Source organism: Lynx rufus, unplaced genomic scaffold (assembly GCF_022079265.1).
Source record: "Lynx rufus isolate CCGP_SWC_20201006 ecotype Redwood Valley unplaced genomic scaffold, mLynRuf1.p SCAF_2, whole genome shotgun sequence".
NCBI classification, from domain to species: Eukaryota; Metazoa; Chordata; class Mammalia; order Carnivora; family Felidae; genus Lynx; species Lynx rufus.
The window spans coordinates 131,548,610-131,568,790 of record NW_025814834.1 but is presented as its reverse complement, the minus strand read 5'-3'; positions in this window follow the sequence as shown (position 1 = coordinate 131,568,790).

Genomic DNA, 20,181 nt, shown 5'->3' with positions numbered 1-20,181 from the left:
TGTTGAATGTTTCCAATGCTGATTTCATATTTTATATCTTAGAAATCATTCTAGTCTTTTCTGGGTTCATTGTTAAGACCTGGGTTAAGTTTACTAAGCGTTGGTATGAGTTGTTTTTATACAAGTTTCTGGGAATTCACATGAAAGTTTCTCTTTAGGAGTTCATATTACCTTTAGTATTTTTTGTGATTTCTCCTTTTTCTTTGACGCTTCAAAATATTTTGTTTGTTTCTTTGTTTTAAACTGAGAACAGGTTTTCTTTAAATGCATACTCTCTACTAATTAGCTTGCTTGCTTCTGGGGAACAGAAGTTGAAACAGACTTAAAAACCCCAATGTTTGGAATGGGGAAGAAGACCAACTTAAGAAGTTTCTTTAGTTGCTTTCAAAACTCAAATATTTGCACAACACATTCTTGTATTTTTTAAAAAATTAAAATGCATGGTTTTATGCATTTAATTTTAAAAATTAAAAACATGATTTCATGTTGGTGATTCTATATCCCAAGAAGATGATTAATAATGAATAGAAATGTACATATGTGTGCACTTACTGGAAGCTATATGTTAAAATGTTCATAACAGCACATTCTTTCTCATAGCCCAGATGAATAAACAAAAAAAGCAAACAAAAACAAATGTTCAGCAATAGTAGAAGGAATAAATAAATTGTGGCATATCCATAAAATGGGATATTAAATAACAGTACTACAGAATGTACTGCTAATAATACACATACTTACATACATAATATTGAGCAAAAGAATCCAGATACACAAAACTAAAACTCCTCTATGGTGACGAGAGAGATGGGGTGGTTTCATCTTGATGAGGAGAGCTATGACTGGGTGGGAACACAGAGGCCACTGTTTAGGAACTGGTAATGTCCTACTCAGGGCTCTGGAAAAGGGTTTCATGAATATGTTCACTTTGTGAAAAGTTATAGAGAACTATATTGTGATATGTGCACTTTTTTGTATGCATGTTATACTCAACAGTCTATTTAAAAATGAGGGGGGTGCCGGGGAGCCATCTGTATCTGCCACTAATTATCAGTAACTAATTATCAGTAACTAATTATCTGCATCATCTGTATTGAACACATTAACCAATGATAACATATATCACATGCTGTTAAACATGAGTAAGTGTTGCGCCTTAAACAAGGACAGGCTGAGATAATTCCAAGGAGGAGTCAGAAATGGCTTCGTATTTGAGGGCTGAACAATTGGGCCTTGGGGAGTTAGGTGATTCATAAATATTTGCAAAATGTGAACATTATTAGGCTGAATCTTATTTCTGACAATCAACTGAGTTACCACACTGGGAAAAAAAAGTACAGTATAAGCTTTTCTTACCAATTATGCTAATTATCTTTTGGGGAAATTCTGGACATAAGCATAGGTTTTGGGGATTTTGATTCTTATGAAATAAAAATACATGGGGCTAAATTTTGTTTATGTAGTCACTAGCGTGTTGCAAATAGGGAAAATGACAAACATCACAAAAGTGACATATACTTGCAAATTGCATGTTGCACAGATTTCTAATTCAATGAACTATTAACTGATTTATCTTTGTATTTATGCTTTTTGATTAAAAAAGCATAGTGATATTTTAGAAATGCAGATGTAAGAAAATATGAGAAGAAGAAAAAGTATACGTACCCAAGTCTAAGGTGACCTCCCTACCATGGACTAAATCTATCTGCTTATCCGGGGTCTAATTTCACTTTCAGCAGCATTACTCAAAGAATAAACAGAAAAATCCAGCAAGTCCACTAAATGTGGACTTCATCAATCAGCTGGCAAACACAACCATGTCTAAAACAAGTCAATGATTATTTCTATTGGGTCAGAAAGCAGAAAATCAAATATAGAGCGGTTCTGGATTTCAAGGGTAGTGAGTTATCTGAGGCCAATATCACTTTCCACAAGTATGCTTTCTCCCTGCAAAAGATATTATCAGTTACCATGGGGTAGACAACTCTGTCCTCTTCAAAGGAATTTGGAAAATGATGTCACTTACAACAGATAAACTGTGAAATGTAAATGAGGGAGGGAGCAGATGTAGTAGCAAAAAAAAGAAAAGTACCCTTAAAAAAAGAACTTTAAAATTAATTCTTACCTCATGTAGCCGTGACAAATAAGAAGCCACAGAAGAGAGATAAAGGAGGAGACCAGTGGAATGAGACAGTATATAGGGAGACAGTCACATCAGCAGAAAGCCATGCCCCCTGTGCCATTCCCTCTCCCTCATCATACTTCCCAGCTTTGGCACCTTATGTAAATGTACACCTGCCTCACATAGTTCCACAGATTCCCTCCACTCTCCACAGAGGCTTGGAGAATTCCCCAGAGGAGCAATGGTGATGTTGGGGGGAGGGGGGATATCCTCTGTTCACTTGCTCACAGTGGGCAACCTAGTTAAATAAATTTCTTATTGCAATCTCCAGTTGCAAGTAAACAAAAGCAAATGAGGAGTATATGAAAAAATGGAATGGATAAATGTGGGAAAGAAAGGTCACTACATGCATATTTAGTGAAAAATGTTTCATCTTGTTATATTTGCATATCACCACAAAATTAATTTCTAGATTTTGAAGTCAAAACTGTACCGGATCACTGGCATTCCATACACCAGAACAAACCTCTATTTGGTAGCATCAGTCACCCAACTAGGTCACGCAGAACAGCCTGAAGGCCACAGGACTTCACTTTGTAGTTCATAGTATAATTCTTACGGCAGTCTTCTCACCCATACAAAGCAGAGACTTTACGGCAGAAACCCTCCAGGAAAGGAAATACAGTAGTATGTTTTTGTTTTGTTTTGTTTTGTTTGTTTTGTTTTGTTTTGTTGTGTTGTGTTGTGTTGGACTGGTTCATTTCCAGGTTTCTGTACTCAGCTGGACAAAAAAAAAAAAAAGAAAAGAAAAGAAACCCCCACATGCAGAGATAAGAGAGAGTGGGAAAGAATGCCCAGATTGATTTTGTTTTGGGTTTTGGGTGAAAGGAATCTATTTTATATCCACCCCCAATAGCTAAACAAGTGAAGGGAGTTAGTGCTCAGTGTATATGGTATGTGAGGCAATGCATCTAACCTTGCTTAATATGCACTTGCTGTGTGACTTTAGGCAAGTCATTTCCTCCCAACCTTAACTTTAGTGTACCCTTTGTATAGTGTGGTTGGTAATAATACCCCTTCCTGGGATTGTTTCAAGAATGTAATTAGATGATGCCTATGAAAGCACTTTGTGAACTCTAAAGTGCTCTGCAAATATAAGGGATAAAAGATTGGAAAGCTGCCTCTCCATGGCTCCTTCTCAAATATTCTCAGATATTAACATTTTAGTGGTGAAAAAGGAGTGCTAATATTTCTCATTGGCACTTTCCTACTGCAGAAGGAAGTAATCTAAGTAGAAAGAATATACTTTTCCTTGAGACTCAATAAAGCTATTTTCATTTTAATTGGAAAATTGTGGCACATAAACATTTTTATTTTCCCTGAATTGACCCTTTTGGGAAAAAAAATTAAAAGTTGTTCACCATTTGTCTAATGGAAAATTCTGAAAGACTGTCCTGGTCTTGCCATAGCCTCTGTCTGACCTTGCAGAGGTTACTGTCCTTCCCATCAACCAGTTCCATACAACAAATATTTATACAGCCTCAAATATATGCCAAGTTCAGTGCTAAGCTCAACCTGAGGAACAAAAAAGAGAGCAAAAGACAGTCCTTCACACGCAAAAAGTTTACAATGTGACAGGTTTTGTTTGTTTTTTTTTTTATCTCCAAATGGAAGTGGTAATCACTGTGCTACCCACCTATCAGGTTTGTTATGAGGATGAAAAGCTAACACGGGAGAGTGCTTGGCAAACTTGAAAGTGGTACATAAATGCAAAGTGGTATTATTACCAGACATAAAACCATCAGCAGCATATAGATGGCGAAAGAATACTTAACAGAGAACGAATGAAAAAGGATTAATAGAGAGCCTCTTCTCCATGTATACACAGAGATATGCATATATTATTTCATCCATACAATGGACTGGTTAGGTGGATATTAATTGCTGCTTTTGACCAATGGGGAGATTGAGACTTTTATCAGCTGAAATGACTTTGCTAACAAATCGGAGCCACTGCGAAGACTCTACAGAAGCTATTGATGTAAATTGTGCATTGGTTCGAAATCCACACGTTTTTACCAGAGAAAGGAGTTGCCAAAACCTAACAAGCGGCAATAATCAGCTGGAGAAATGGCTAAAAACATATTTTGTTCAACTTGTTTTAAAAAAGGCATTTGAAGGAAAGGAACAAATTGAACTAACTTAATTAATATTGCAACATAAAGGATTCAAGAAACATATCATTATCTTTTCTGAAACCCCTGAACATAACTCGTGTCTAGAATAATTTTTATTTAAAAGCAAAACCAGTGCTGTTTCCTGAATCCTTGAGTACTTGGAATGGATTGCAAAACTGCACATTTCAGTACTCACATGGTTAAAAGAATCATTTAGAGAGGCCTTCATAAAATCAAAATTTCTGTAGTCCTTTCTGTATGGATTAGCATACCAAGCAAAATACAAAAGGTAGCTTAAAGCCCAGATATATTAAAATCAAGAGCTTAACTTCTAATATCCTCTCTCCAATCAGGTATGGATTTACAAAACATTTTACTATGGTTGTTATTTTTCCTAGCTAAGACTCACAACTAAATCCACCAGTCTGAAAGATTGTTGAGTTATATTGGTATGATTTTCAAAATTTATTTCCAACATATAGCAGAATGAGATAAACTCTAGGGGTATGTAAAAGCTGGAAACCGCTTAGACGCAGCTAACAGGAACACATATAAATCAAGCAGCCTGAAATTATAAATATGTAATGACGATTTAGAAAAAAAAAAGTTAAATGATTGGATCTCTTGCTGACCTAAATGGCTATGAATTAACACTTCTTTCTCACGGCAGGAAGACAACTACTAATATTTATCTAGCATCTTCTAAATGCTAGACCCTGCGGTACATGCTTTTTATATGTATCTTATTTACCCCCCACAAAAACTCTATGAAGCAAATAATGTTGTCTTCATGTTTTAGCCAGATGACTGAAGTTCCAGATGATAGAATTGAGATTTGGAATTAAAATAATGGTCCAAAAACATACAACTAATAAATAGAGCCAAGATTCATTTCTGAGTCTATCTATTCACACTTCAATGTCCTACGTCCCTCTTGCATGTTAAGTACCTTAGAAGATCACATCTCTCCTCTGTGTGCCATTTGCAAAAATAAAAAGCTCAAAAGGCAATGAAGATAATTCCCAATATAGGTTCATTCATTCATTTCACAAATAATTATTAAGTACCTGCTCTCTGCCAAGACCAGTAATGGGCAACACATTAGTGAAGGAAACATACATGGACTTTGTTCTCATGGGGTTGATTTTTGCCTGAATTATTCCTCATTTTGAACTAGAGGCATCTCGAAATAACCCAGAATTGAAAAGAAACTAGACTCTACATAGTAAACCAGATGTACGTAGTCTGTCACCCACTGTCTGGTGACTCAGGCTAAATAGTAAGCACATGGAACCCAGTTTTGTCATCTATGAAACAGAGATGATAAAAATTATACTATTTACTTCCAAGTGGTGTTATGAGGAATAAACAACATAACGCACATGGAATTTCCATGAGCATTTAAAAACAGATGATACATGCATATACGTATATATGTATGTATGTATGTATGTACAAGCATTAGCATTCTGCTTACTAAGGAAAAGATGCTACGTCTTTAGCTTATAAGAAAAGCAATTATGTGACATGCTGGCAAGTTTTTACCAGACTGCAAAGATTTGAGAATCTTGCTCATGTGGACATGCAGAGGGTCAAAGCAGGGGTAGATTTGTAGGAAAATATGGGACTGGAGAAATGAACAAGAGAGAGAGAGACAGTGGGCATAAAATTTCTGAAGATATATTAAGGAATGTGGAATTTCTCCTCATGATAAAGCAATTGATATTAAGAGGCTCTGATTTTAATTTTGGCTTGGGGGTAGGCAAGGAATATTACAATCAGACTTGCGTTTCAAAGACACCTCACTGATTTCTAGGTGGGCAGTGAGCTGGCAAAGTTAAACCAAGAAGGTGAATAAGAGGATGTTGAAACCTCTAAGCTAGAGTTTTTGCTGAGTTACCATGACCCATGACTGAAAATAAATGAGTACTATAAACTATAAGCAGACTAAATAGCTTGCCAAAGAAATGAAACACTAATTGAGAAGCCAGATGAGTACTGAGCAAAGTGAGGAGGGGCCTAGAGGTGATTAAAGTTGTATCCTCTGGCCCAGGCTTATAGGACTTCCAGATTTGACTAGAATAATCTCTCCCCTACCCAAGGTCTCCCAATTATCCTTTTTGTTCAGACTGGGGGGAAAGGCTGAAATGCAAGCACCATCTGTGAGATGGTCAAGGCCAAGAGGGTGCAGCATTTACTTAGTAGGGGCAGGGGACTTCTCTGACTGAGAATTCATCAGTGAATTCCAGCCCTGTCTTTGTCATCATATCCTCAGCACTCAGAGCATCTCCTCTCTGTACACAGTGCTTCTGCAGAGCAAGGTACTTGTGTCTCCCACAGGAAGATAGATTGATTCATTTTTGCGGTATCATAATATTAAACAGCTGGGCATTGCTTCTCACTGTCTCACTTCTCATACACTTCTGCTTTGTCAGCCTTAAGTCCCATGGCTAAATACTGTGAAAACCAGAGGAAATGTGTTACGAAAGCAACTACATTGATGAACAAAATGTATAAACCCTCTGGATATATGTGAAAAATCCAACAATTTTGGATTATTGCCCTTTTCCAAAACTCTAAAAAAAATGTTCTGCTGATACAAAACCTCATATTTGAATGATCTTGTAACTTCATAGTTATGATGACCATCATTCTCGTTGAATTCATGATTATATCAGTTATGCAACTGGAACATAGAAGTTAAATAAACTATTCAAAATTCACAGATTGATTAAAAAACTGCTGGTACTTAAAGGCAGATCACTTGACTCCAGGATAAATTGCCAACTCCTAGACCTGGTGTAAAGGCTCTGCTTAGCCAAACTGGCCCCTTGATCAAACCATACAGTAGGCTCAAAGGCAATCTTTGCTCAAAGTCAAAACCCCATACATGAATCTTCCCACTATTACCTTTGTATTACCTGTGGACTTTTTGTTGATATTGGGTTGATAACAATAATATAGTACTGACAGAAACCATGATAATTGAGCATCTGTGGCATAATGGTTAATATTAAAAGAGTAAAAAAAAATTAATAGAGCAGCAGTAGCAAGGTGATTAAGCATGCAGGTTCTGAATGACACTGACTAGGTCAGTGCACTGGCTCCAACTTTCTTTGACTAACTGCATGAGCTTAGGCAAGTTACTTACCATCTCTGCTCCTCTCCTTTTTGTTTTTTAAAAATAACTCTATCCTTCATGTGTAAGAAAAAAATAGGTACAGGGGATCATAACAAAACCATCTAATATAAGAGATTTAATATAAGCATTAAAAGAAGTAATACATATTTAAGGCTCTGACATACAGTAAACATTCAATGTGTTGCCTACAATCATTATTTAGAAAATATATGTATGTACCTATATTATTGTATTGTTAATATATTATTAGTATTATTATTGACATTGTTGCTATTACTATCATTATTGGAGTTATTTTCTGGGTCCCAACAGCCCCATGAGATAGGTAGTCAATAAATCTCCTTAATTACTCAGCTCTTATGGGACTAAGTCAGAATTTGAACCAGATATGCCCAATACCAAAGTCCAGAAAGCCTTGTGTATTAGTTTCCTATTACTCCTGTAACAAATTACCACAAATTCAGCAGCTTAAACAGCACAAATTTATTATTATACAGCATTGTATGCCAGAAGTCTAGCATGATGTCACTGAACTAAAGTCAACGTCTATCAAGTCTGTGTGCCTTTCTGTCTGTGTGGGAGAATCCATTTCTTTGCTCATTCAGTTCCTTTACAGAGTTCAGTTCTTTGTGGTTGTCAGACTGAGGTCCCCATTTCCTTACTGGCTGTCAGCTGAGGACAATTTCCATTTCTAAAGACCAACCATTCTTTGCCTCAAGGCTTCCTTCCTTCATCGTCAACTGGAACAACAGAGAGTCAAGTCTATCTCACGCCTTGAATGTCTCCTGCCTATTCTAACATTACATTTCTCTGACTGACTCTTTTGCCTTCCTCTTCCATTTTGAAGGGCCCATCTGATTATGTTGGGTCCACACAAATAATCCAAAATAGTCTCCCTATCTTAAGGGTAATGACCTTAATTCCATCTTCCAAGTTATTTTTGCCATGTAGTGTAACATATTTACATGTTCTAGAGCTGAGGGCATGGGCATCTTTTGTGGGCCATCACTATGGTACCTCTTATTTGTGCTGGGAACAAGCTGGAGTCAGAGAAGTAAAGCTGCTAGTGACAGAACATTATAAGCAGGAGTTTAAAATTAATCAAACTTTCTAAAAGGCAACTCTAATTGCATACTAAACCTGTGGCCAATGGTGAAAGCAAGAGTGTGGGTTCAATAGGTCACTTTTGTGAGACACAAAGCAAATTACAAATTTATTAAAGTAGTAAATAGGGGAAAGTGAAAAAAGTTAAAAGAAACTATGGGCAAATATTAATTTCACAGTGCTAAATAAGTTCTTTAAAAAAATGCTTTAATGTTTATTTATTTTTTGAAAGAGAGAGACAGTATTTGAGCAGGGGAGGGGCAGAGAGAGGGGGAAACAAAGAATCTGAAGCAGGCTCTAGGCTCTGAGCTGTCAGCACAGAGTCCGACGCAGGGCTCAAACTCAGGAGCTGTGAGATCATGACCTGAGCTGAAGACAAACACTTAACTGACTGAGCCACCCAGGCACCCCAATAAGTTCTTAGTTTAAAAGAAAAGGAAGGAAATATTTTTAAAAGAGGATTAATAAAGTTGAGTAAATAAAATGTGTATACAAGGAGAATATGTGACAAAGGATAATTCCCACAAATTTATTAATACCTCCTACAAATTAGTAAGAATATGAAAACTCAAAGACATGTGGATGAAAGAAACTAGTAAACAGGTAATTCATACCTGAGGAAACATAAGTGGTTAATAAATATATGCAATGACTTAATTTCATATATGTATTCACATACCAAATTTGGACAAAGATTAAAATTTGCCCAAGTAAGAGCATTTTCCTGGTGATATAACTTCTAAACAATTATCTGAAAGAAGTAAGCAGAAATGAGTACAAATATGATGTACAAGAATATTCATCAAAGTATTATTTACCTATAATAGAAAAAAAATGAAGAAAAGGGCATATGTGACTAAGACTATTTTATGTGTTTGCAGCAAATAATTTATATGATCACTATTTAATGTTTTTGGCCAAACATGTGAACACATTTGGTGCTGGAAATAAATGGAAAATCTATTCAAATATTTTGAAAAAAAAAATTCAAGCTATTGAGAAAAGATATTGCAACCATAGTGAACCCAGCAGACAGCTACTTTAAAATCTTTTGTAAGAATTCAAGTTACAAATATAGAACTATTGGGGAAGGAATAAACTGGGAAAAAGGCTAAAACACAAATGTGATGCCAATCCCGGACTTCAAGCTTATTACAAAGCTGTAATCATCAAGACAGTGTGGTACTGGCACAAAAACAGACACTCGGGGGAGCCTGGGTGGCTCAGTCGGTTAAGCGTCCGACTTCAGCTCAGGTCAGGATCTCGCGGTCCATGAGTTCGAGCCCCACGTGGGGCTCTGGGCTGATGGCTCAGAGGCTGGATCCTGCTTCCGATTCTGTGTCTCCCTTTCTCTCTGCCCCTCCCCCGTTCATGCTCTGTCTCTCTCTATCTCAAAAATAAATAAACGTTAAAAACAAAAAAAAACAGACACTCAGATCTATGGAACAGAATAGAGAACCCAGAAATGGACCCACAAACATATGGCCAACTAATCTTTGACAAAGCAGGAAAAAATATTCAATGGAATAAAGACAGTCTCTTCAGCAAATGGTGCTGGGAAACCTGGACAGTGGTATGCAGAATGAACCTGGACTGCTTTCTTACACCATACATAAAAATAAACTCAAAATGGATGAAAGACCTAAATGTAAGACAGGAAGCCATCAAAATCCTCAAAGAGAAAGCAAGGAAAAACCTCTTTGACCTTGGGGGCAGCAACTTCTTACTCAACACATCTCCAGAGGCAAGGGAACCAAAAACAAAAATGAACTATTGGGACCTCATCAAATTAAAAACCTTCTGCACAGTGAAGGAAACAATCAGCAAAACTAAAAGGCAACTGACAGAATGGGAGAAGATATTTGCAAACGACATATCAGATAAATGGTTAGTATCCAAAATCTATAAAGAAATTATCAAACTCAGCACCCAAAAAACAAACAATCCATTGAAGAATTGGCAAAAGACATGAATAGGCACTTCTCCAAAAAAAACATCCAGATGGCCAACCAACACATGAAAAACTACTCAACATCACTCATCATCAGGGAAATACAAATCAAAACCACAATGAGATACCACCTCACACCTGTCAGACTGGTTAACATTAACAACTCCGGCAACAACAGATGCTGGCAAGGATGCAGAGAAAGAGGATCTCTTTTGCATTGCTGGTGGGAATGCAAACTGGTGCAGTCACTCTGGAAAACAGTATGAAGCTTCCTCAAAAATTTAAAAATAGAACTACCCTATGACCCAGAAACTGCACTACTAGCTATTTATCCAAGGGATACAAGTATGCTGTTTCAAAGGGCACATTCACCCCAATGTTCATAGCAGCACTATCAACAATAGCCAAAGTATGGAAAGATCCAAATGTCCATCAATGGATGAAATGGATAAAGAAGATATGGTATACACACACACACACACACACACACACACACACACACACAAAGGAGTATTACTTGGCAGTCAAAAAGAATGAAATCTTGCCATTTGCAACTATGTGGATAGAACTAGAGGGTATTATGCTAAGCGAAATTAGTCAGAGAAAGACAAATATCATATGACCACTCATATGAGGACTTTAAGGTACAAAACAGATGAACATAAGGGAAGGGAAGCAAAAATAATATATAAACAGGGAGGGGGACAAAACATAAGAGATGCTTAAATATGGAGAACAAACAGAAGGTTACTGGATGGGTTGTGGGAGGGGGGATGGGCTAAATGGGTAAGGATCATTAAGGCATCTACTCTTGAAATCATTGTTGCACTAGATGCTAACTAACTTGAATTTGAATTAAAAATAAATAAATAAATAAATAAAAGCTAAACAGTTGCGAACAAAAATCCAAATGTGATGCATGCATATAAATGCATCTGGTTTCACGGAAATTAGGGCAAACACGAAGTTTAGAAGGATACTATCATGAATTGAGTTAGATTTAGTCTTTCGTTTTCATTTAATGATTCAGAATTAACCATGATTTTTCATTTAATGGATAAGATTTATGGTTCTACACAAGATTGAAAATATTAGTAATTAATAGAAAAGGCTTGGTAAAGACATATGATCACTCACTCCAAGACAATTCGATATTGGAAATGAGGCGTGATTACTTTACATCCGGCAGAAATTTATAACACTAAATTGATAGTAACACTTAACTATAGGAAGAGAATGTAAATTTCACTCAGAGTTCACACTATGAGTAATGAATAATCAACTGAAGAATAATTGCAGTCATAAAATATCATTATTCATACACTTTACCTCTCAGGGCATCTTTGCACAATATTGAATATAGAAAGACTTGATTAGAAATGGAGAAATGATCACTTTTCACTGGCATCTGAAAAGATATAATAGTCAACACTGTCCAAAAACTTATTTCCAGTAATCTTATTTTTGTAATTACTCACATGTCACAACATTATAAGCTGCAGGTGTATCCCCATATCCCATGCCAAACTTCACGTTTCTCAAGTCATAAGGTAAGAATTCTACTGTCCTATGGAAATAATTCACCACTGAGAAGAATTGATTAGAATATCTTTGAAATTCATTAGTGTTGTATTTCTCCTTGAAGTAGTGTTCAAGAGATATCAAGATCTCTCTACCTATATCTGCCCTCAGTAAGGTACTGTCTGACGATGCTTAGGAATGTCCGGTGAAAGGAAAAGACAGGTTATCTCCCAAGTTCAAGAATGTGACCATTTGATTATTTGGGATTTTCTGAAGACATATACTAAGACCATTTCTTAATCAATATTTAATTATAAGCTAGAGAGTTCATGTGGGTCACCTAACAGGGAAATCTTTGTTAAGAAGCTCAAGGGGTTCTCCGATTAAAGTCCTATAGTAAAATTGAGACTAGGTCTAGCATCGTTATGAATCTACCAAATACCAGCAAAGAAGTGACAATCCCACACAGATGAAAATACATTGTTTAAACTACATTTAAGCCACAGGGATGAGAAGAAGGAAGAGATGACTGTTTAAATGTCTAAGAATGTTAATAGATTCCTATTCACTCTTTCACTTTACCAGTTAAAACATTAGCACTCTTCCCTGTCTGTTTGTTGTAGTGGAGCCATTCATACTCAGCCTGCAAAGACTTCAGGGCTGAGAGATCTGTCATGTTTTTTGCATATTCCAAAGGGTTACGTACTGCTAGGAGACAGCACTAATAATAAAGCATGGTCTCATGAATTCACACTAATAACTAGAAAACCAATACAAATTGCAGAATTGAAGAGATTAACGAGAATGCAAAGACATACAATAAGCAAATCAGCCCTACTTCATCAAGCAAATGTTCTTTGCTGTACAATAACAAAGATAATTGAAGACTGCACTGGAAGGGAGCCTAACCATTTAATAAGTATTTGGCTGTAATTCACTTGCCAATCAGAAACGGAGACATGACAAGTTCTGAAGCAGATAATGCCTGATTTGAGCAGTGCCCTTATTGTTTACTGATTTCAAATTTGGCTTAGAGGGTTGCATTAGAGTTAAAAAAAAAAAAAAGATTCCGATGGAGGGACCAATCAGCCACCATGAATGTAACTTAAAGTAATACCATGTTCTATCTTAAAGTTCTATCAAAATAAAATTCATTTTGTTGGTTTCTCTATAATCAAGACATTACTATTTTTATATATATAACAAAAAGGAATGCAAATTAAAGCAATCACACTGCTGCAGTTTCCCACTCATGGAATAGACTGCCAACGTTTTCTAATAATGGAATCTCACTAGTCCTGTACCCTTAAGCCTAGTTTCTCTAAACTTAAGTACACTTTGCTGTAAAGCATGAATAGCAGTGCCCAACTTGTAGGGTCATTGTGAGGATTATTGCAATGCATTGTGGATTTAGTAACAAAGACTAGACGTGTAGGATCACTGATACCTCCCAGCATTGTTTTGCATGAGTCTATATGAATGAGGAGTTTTATTTTTGGTTGCAAGAGGAAGGAAAAGAATGGTGCATGGTGACCAGAGGCAGAGGAAATCAAGTTGAGGAAATAAAAGATGAAGTCTATCGTCCAGCCACCCCAAGGTCTAAAAAAGAGGTGCAAGACAGAAAATGAGGGATTGCTTCTTCAAAAGATAGTGAGAGCTGAGGTATGCAGTCAGGAACACTTCAGAGCCCAGGGAACAGAATTAGGATGAGCAAAAGTCTTCCAATCTTTCCGTGAAACTAAACGGCAGCATCAAGCCAGCTTGTAGAGAAAACAAGAAGCATCAGCAATTGCACCTATGCCTGACAGAAAGCAAAAATTTCAAGACCACTGACAGCAGTGGCCATAGTGAAATATCTCTCTCAAAACATTTTGAAGCAATAAATGTCCAAGACAATGCTAGCACAAAAGAATATGAGTAGACTTTTCTTGAGCACATGAGAACACCTCTTAGAAACACCACCTCTTAGAAACACCACAGAAAAATGGACGGGTTTGGCAGGGAAGTGGAGAGAACTGCTGGAAGGAGCCCAAGAGACATTGAAATCTGGACCTTAATGTATTTTGTACCTGCAGCTAATAGCACCTGGGTCACTTAAGTCACATGGTCTACATATTTTTGTTTTTGCTTTATTACCCCAACTAAAGACAAGATCCTGGAGGACGGATGCATAATCTCAAATGTCTTTCCTTTCCCACATTTACCCAGCACTATGCTGGGCACAGGTTAGCTGTTTCATACATTCTTAGTGACTTTCATAGTGCATAGGCCAGAGAAATTGATCAATAAATGAATAAGTCGAGAGGATACTTTAGAAAAAATTGACAAACAAAACATAAATAAATCACCAAGAACAGATGGCATCCAACCAAATGTTTTTAAAGCAGTCAGAGGACGCTGGAATTGCTGGCTAAAATGTTTAATCTTTCATTAGAATTGGACACTGCACCAAACTGTTGGCACTTTGCCATCTCGTTTTTTAAAAAGACTTGGAAAGTGACCTTGGAATTGGTTTGCTGCTACCGAATTGAAAATTAGTAAATTATGTGATAAATATTAGTAATGAAATAAGCAGTTTTTAGTTGTTTTTAAAAAGGCAAAATGGGCCAAAAATGGAATTAAATTTAACTAAGTGGTGTTTATATTTTGGAGAACAAGAAGACAAAGGGGAACCAATGGGAATAATTTATTTCAACCTTTAGAAAGTCTTGGGAAGATTCCAGACCGACAAATTCACCAGAAGATTAGAGAAAATGCTTACTCATTCATGAAGAGCAAACTGACTTCGGTAGAGGAAACAAAGGTAGGACCATATTGTTTTTCTTTGCCTATATGATAGCAGCTTTGAAGTATGTGAGGGAGAGTGACAGGACAGATTAATATCTTCATAACTGATATCGAAGAGGAAGCAAACAATTCTAAAGAATGAGCAAGATTTCAGCAAATAGAGAGGAGAGGGAAGGACACTTCAGGTAGAGGAGACAGCATGTGCACAGGGCACAGGGACCTAATGCCTGCTGTGTTGTGTCAGGGAACAGCCCCAGCTCAATTGAGGAAGAGATGGCTAATGTGGCTAATGTGCAGTCTGCACCAGGTTATGTGAGTCTTCACTTAGAAGGATGACTCTATCCATTAGGCAACATAGAAGGGCATTTCAAGCACAGAACAAAGGTAACAGACACCATCAAACTTGTTTTTAAGAAAATAATTTTGGAAAGAGAATTTGATGAGAAGTTAGAGAAGATGAATAGGTGGACAAAGATTAGTAATAATGAGGAGGTAAAAGTGACAGTTTTTTTGTGAATTTTTAGGTGGTGAGAAGGAGGAGTCATAGAAGAATCTGATGTGTTAGAGCTTGAGAGACTGAGGCACTAGGTGAATAAGTCACATAGGAAGCAAGTAGGTACAGCAAAGTATAAGGAGTTTGGCACATGTCACATTTAATTAACGATAGAAATGTTCAATTTGACAGAAGTATAGGTTAATAAAAAATTAAGTATGTATACACATATACCTATAAAAGGGATCGTTAAAATCTCAAGAGTGTCTATTTTACACCAATTTTTTGAATACTTCTTATATATCCCAGCATGGAGAACTTCCTTTTCAATCTCATCCTGTTACTTCTTTTTGTCAATGTTTATTTATTTATTTTGAGAGAGAGAGAGTGAGGGAGTGAGGGAGGGGCAGAGAGAGAGAGGGAGAGAGAGAATCCTAAGCAGGCTCCATGCTCAGCACAGAGCCCCATGCATCGCTCAATCCCACAACCATGAGATCTTGACCTGAGCCAAAATCAAGGGTTGGATGCTTAACTGACTGAACTATCCATGTGCCCCTCATCCTGTTACTTCTAAGGCAGGATATTATTATTTTCCTTCTGAGTTATTTGGATAATCCTTTTACTATTTCCTCTACTTTCCAGTTCTGTTTACCTTCGAAATCATTTGCATCCTGTAGACTAGTGTGTTTTCAAACCACTAGTTCCCCAAGTTGAGGAAACACTGTCTACTATCCCCCTTTAGGACATTTATAGAGTATCAAAAGTCTCTGAAGGCCCTGGAGACCCTGCAGCTTGGAAATATGCTTGCTTGGCTGTGTTTAACTTAGTGTTTCCCAAATATATTTGACTATGGAATTTTTTTTAAATTTCTTTTTATTTTTCCAAGTAAGATTTTTAATACCCAAGAAACTACCTTTGGAATTTACTGGATACAATAAATATGCTACTTTATTTCTATGACTCGGATTAAAAAAGAAAATTTTCTATTTTCCTATTTCTTATAGAATCGAGGCCAAATGCATATGTTTTTTACTCAAACATCCAGAATCTAACACAAATGTGCCTTTTAAATCTAATCTTGGCCCTTTATGAATCTTACCAGCTCTTCCCCTGAAAATGTGGCATTTAGAGTGGCTACTTTGATACAGCTGATTACTAAGACCCACACCATTTTAACTGAATGTCTTTGATGCGGTTATTTTGAAATAAATAAGTAAAAAACCAAACTTTCAACTCTTTGAATTCTGGAAAACATATATTTTGACCTCACTTTCAGCCTCACTCCATCTATAAACTCTACCACTTTATGATCAACCCAAGGCAGATAATGAGATGACATGGAGGCCAGACATATGAGGCAAGAAATGGACTGAAGAATGAACTGGTTTGTGAGAAATGTCTAGCAGACAAATCACATATCATCAGGAGTCATGTCACCAACCTTGTTTATCTCAGGAAAGACCATTAATCGATATAAGCTAAGTGTTTCCTTATTATCTCCATATTAACATATACCTTGTATGGCCTGACTCTTGGTCTTTTATTCCTCACTTAGAAATATCATTTCCAAATGGGAATAGATAGACCAACTAGCTAAGTGATAGTACTTTTCCTATTTATATCTACGGGAAATTGCTTTTGGTAAACCCCCTTATTTGACCAATGCTATTTCATTGAGAATATTTATCTGAAAGAAAAGTGGCATTATTGGGAAACACGGCAGAGAGTTGGGTCATGGTATGATTACTTATCTCAGCATCAAATTGTACAAAAAATTCTCAGTAACATTTTTGTTATTTCCCTTAATAATCAATGGCATACATACAATGTATTTTATTTTGCTAAATATTTTTACTATGATGAAAAATCATCAGGCATTAAACTCTTAAAATGCTAACCTGGTATTGGTTGTTTTCTGGCTTTAAAGAAGTGATGCTCACTGAGCAGCAGGAATGGGGGTAAGAAAGAAGTTAACATCTGAGATACACGTTGTAGCATGCCTTCCTTTCTAATAAAAACATACTGGGATGCCTGGGTGGCTCAGTTGGTTAAGTGTCCCACTCTTGGTTTCAGCTCAGATCATGATCTCACGGTTTGTGAGTTTGAGTCCCATGTTGAGCTCTGTGCTGACATTCAGAGCCTGCTTGGGATTCTCCCTCTCCCTCTCTCTCTCTCTCTGCCCTTCCCATACTCACTCTCTCTGTCTCTCTCTCTCTCTCAAAAATAAAAATAAATAAACTTAAAAATAAACATACACATGGAGCAGATGGATCTATGTTGTAAAATTTTTATTTTAGAGGCTTCTCTGGGCTTTGTCACATCGAGGAGAAACACAAATCCAACTCCAGTAGCTTTGAAAAAATCATACAACTCTGTACTGGAGTACCTTGAGGAGGTGAAGAAGCAGGGAAAACACATCACAGAAAGCACTCCAAATGTCCTAATCAGTTCTATTTATCCCTCCAAACCCTCAAAAATCCTCTTTGCAGGACAGCTGTTATTCCCTCAACCTCTTTGTTTCTCTCTGAACACTGGCCCTCTTTCCCTCTTTGCCTTCCTGATAAATGCTTTCCTTTCATGACTTACTACATCACCTTTCTTATATAAATCAATCCACGTCTTTTTTTTCCTCCCATTCTTCTCTATCAGAGACAGAGATATTAAAGATACCTCTCCAATGGGAGGTAACTCCCATTATCTGATCAACACAACGAAATCCAAGAACATGAGCAGAGAAAATGCCTTCCTTTGCAGGCAGAAGAAAAGAAAAGCCTATGAATACTTGCCATCTGGTATGTTCATCACTGTCGCGTCTATTTTTCCAGAACCGTTTTTGATATAAATGCATCAAAAAAAAACCAAAATAAAACAAAACAAAACTGCAGCATCCAAATGGCCATATGAAAATGCTTTACCTCCTGCTATCCTTAATGCACCTTGTATGCCAGCCAATTACTTTCAAATATTTATTCCGTTACATTTGATCTTGAGTTCAATTATTGTGGGTCCTGCCAATCCATAGCCACTTCAAGCTACTATAATTTCGTTCATTCATTCAAAAGATAACTGCTGAAGCCATATGATTGCCATGGATGTGGGGAGAGGAAATGCAACCAATAGACAGTGGTCTAGCTTTTAAGATAATTTACATTCCATCCAAGTGGAGTGGGAAAATAGAAGACAAACACATTCAAGTAAGCAAACTAACAAGAAAATGTCAAATAGAGTGAAGTGTTAAAATTTAAAATTAAAATAGTTTTATTTGACGGCAGCGAATAAGCTGCTTTTGATGTGCGACCTCTCTGAGATCTGAATGACAGAAAAGAACCAGTCATGAGTTCAGGGGAGTGCATCAGAGAAAAGGAATGCTAGTGTGACTAGGCAGGAGTGTGTTGAGTGTGTTTGGGGAACAGAAAGGAAGCTTTAGAATGTCTGGGAACAAGGCATACATAAGGCTAGGCTAGAAGGCAAATGACAGGTCATGAAAGGCTTTTTAAGACACAGTCAGAAGTTTGGATTTTATCCCAAGCATAAGGAGAAGCTACTGAAGAGTTTTGAACTAGGAATTTGCTTGAGCTCTTTTATATATTTTAAGCATCTTCAAAATACTTTTCTAGATATAGGAATTATATCCATTCTTCAAAGTTCAAATCAAGTGTCCCACCTCTATCATTTATCCTCATAAAAACTGACCAAAATGTTCCTCCTTGTTATAAATTCTGCTAGAACACTAAATTTGGGGACCAGGTAGACTTGAAGGCCAAGTTTAAGACTATGCAGCTTTGGGTCCAAATCCTAACTCTACCACTGAAACTAAATGGTGTTTAGAAATCCAAAGAAACTTTCTGAGTGGCAGCTCAATTATCTCTAAAAGCGAGATAATAATGCCTGCCTTCCAAAGATGTTACAAGGGTTAAATGACATAATTTACAGAAAGTACTTAGCACACTGTGTAGAACATAGTAAGAGATTTTAAAAGAGTAGTTTCCTTAATCCCACCCATTCCCATTCATTCAATAAATTTCTTCTGAGTTCCCAGTGGAATGGAATAGAAACTGTGAGAGGTCACCAAGATCAATCACATTCAGGCTTGACCTTCAAGGAGTCTTCAATCCTTCACCTAATAAAGGAGAGAAACATGCAGGCAATGTCTATAATACGATGGCATAAAGTGATAAGTACTGTAAGTGAGGAAGAGATAACTTTTGTTTAAACCACAAAAAGAAAGTATTCTCTTTCTTTTTCTTGTCCCTTCCATCCTTCCCTTCCTGCCTCCCTCCCAGCTTCCCACTGCCAAAGTTGTGCTTCTTTTTGCAAGCTGCCTTCATCATACTGGAAAGTAAATGGCTTCTTCAAGTGTGGTTGGGCCTAATGGCCTCAACTAACTCCTGCTTATGTAAGACCAATAGTAAATCATTATATCAGAAAAGTCTTAGAACTCCAGGAAAGGTTTGCTTGGCCAAATTAGAATTACTGACCCATTCTAAACCTATTGCTGAGATTGAAAAGACAGGCTACTTTAAAAAAATTCAGGTGTAAAAACACTTACACAGGGTGGAGGTGGGGATATTGTGTGTGATAAACCATACCTGAACCACTAGGCATGGGGTATGCAGTGCGTTGAACTGTGTCCCTCCACAAAAGATATGCCCAAGTGCTAATCGCAGGTACCCATGAATTTAACCTTATTTGGAAATAGGAACTTTGCAGATGTAATGTTAATGATTTCAAGAAGAGATCATCTTGAATTTAAATGGGATAAAGGGGAGGGATATTGAGACACAGGGAGGAAGGCCAGGTGAAGACAGAGGCAGAGACTGAAGTAATGCCCTCACAAGCTCTAAGGAACACCAAGAACCACCAGAAGAAGCCAGAAGAGGCAAG